The sequence below is a fragment of the Arachis hypogaea genome, chromosome 9, assembly GCF_003086295.3.
Source record: "Arachis hypogaea cultivar Tifrunner chromosome 9, arahy.Tifrunner.gnm2.J5K5, whole genome shotgun sequence".
Classification (NCBI taxonomy): Eukaryota; Viridiplantae; Streptophyta; class Magnoliopsida; order Fabales; family Fabaceae; genus Arachis; species Arachis hypogaea.
Window position 1 is genome coordinate 65,851,160 of NC_092044.1, and position 1,695 is coordinate 65,852,854.

Consider the following 1,695-nt stretch of genomic DNA (forward strand, 5'->3'; position numbering starts at 1 on the left):
GATCATGGACTTGTCTATGTGAGTTTCCAACATAGTTGGCTTGCTCCCAGTCACATTCTTCTCTTATGTTCGCTCTTTCTTGAGCTGACGATGAAGTGATGGCTACTGCAACTTGGTTTTCCTCCACCTTCTTGGTGAGATCTACTAGCTGCTTGGTGATCATCTTATTTTGAGCTAACAATGCATCCATGTGGTTCAGCTCTATTACTCCTCTGGTGTTACTTCTTTCGAAGGCATAGAAGTAGTCATTCTCAGCAATTGTCTCAATGACATCTATGGCTTCTTCAATGGTTTTCTTCTTGTTTAGAGAGCCTCCTGATGAATGATCTACAGCCTTCTTTGACTCATAAGAAAGACCTTCATAGAAAATGTGAAGTTGAACCCATCCATTGAACATATCTGGTGGGCATCTTCTTGTTAAGTCTTTAAACCTCTCCCATGCTTCATAGAGAGTCTCACCATCTTGTTGCCTGAAAGTTTGCACCTTAGCTCTCAGCCTGTTGATTCTTTGAGGAGGGTAAAATCTTGCCAAAAATTTGTTCACCACATCTTCCCAATTTGTTAAGCTCTCCTTTGGGAAGGATTTAAGCCATTTGGATGCCTTGTCCCTGAGTGAAAAAGGGAACAAGAGCAGCCTATAGACATCTGGATGGACTCCATTAGACTTCACAGTGTCACAAATTTTCAAAAAGGTGGTTAGATGTTGATTGGGGTCTTCTTGAGCACTTCCTCCAAATGAACAATTGTTCTGAATAAGGGTGATGAGCTGGGGTTTTAGTTCGAAATTGTTGGCATGTATGGTGGACTTTTGAATGCTACTTCCACAGTTTCCTGGATTAGGATTGATATAGGAGCCTAGAAATCTCCTTTCTTGCCCAGCACGGTTTGCATGGCCTTCTCTAGCATGGTTGTGAGCTTCTTCTTCATGATTGTTCTCCAAATTCTCTTACATGTTGGGTTTAAAGTACTCTTCCTCCTCCTCAGCACTAATAATTCTTTTCCCTCTTGCTTCCCTTCTTAGTCTCCAAAGGGTCCTTTCAGGTTCTAAATCGAAGGATGTTGAAACTCCTTCTCTTCTCCCTGTCATACAACAGACAGATTGCACAACAAGAGATAAAATGAAGAAATTATTCTTGTTAGAGTAATTGTTAGTGTGAGTGATGCAATTTATCAAACAGTTAGCGGGTTAGTAAGCAGAATTGTAATTAACAAAGAAGGAAAGAACGAAAAACAGAGAGGCTAAAGGGGGTGGGGAAGAAATTAAAACGAACTGAAGGAAATAGACTGAATCAAATAAACAAAAAGAAAAATGCTCAATCTAGTGATCTTCAAACTTAATCATTGTTGATTCAAAATCAATCCCTGGCAACGGCGCCATAAACTTGATGCATGAAAACTTGTCTCTAAACAAATTTCCCTTTGGCAAGTATACCAAATTGTCGTCAAGTAAAACTCACAATAGAGTGAGGTCGAATCCCACAAGGATTGATTGGTCAAGCAACTTTAGTTAGAAGAATATGCTAGTTGAGCTAAACAGAATTTAGATTGGGAACTTATAGAAATTTAAATGACTGGAAGTAAATAATAGAAATTAAAGTGCAAAATCTTAAATGGGGATTTGGGGTAATGAGCATGAAAATATATGGCAGAAAGTAAAGAGAATGGGTAAGATCAGAGATGGGGAAATCATTGGGT

At 39.1% G+C, this 1,695-nt stretch overlaps 1 non-coding gene across 1 annotated transcript; it reads left to right on the top strand.

Moving 5' to 3' along the window:
- Nucleotides 1–392: 392 nt before the first annotated feature.
- Nucleotides 393–499, top strand: LOC112713140 (small nucleolar RNA R71). Its single transcript, XR_003158114.1, has one exon. It is a non-coding gene; the product is annotated as a small nucleolar RNA R71 (small nucleolar RNA).
- Nucleotides 500–1,695: the final 1,196 nt, after the last annotated feature.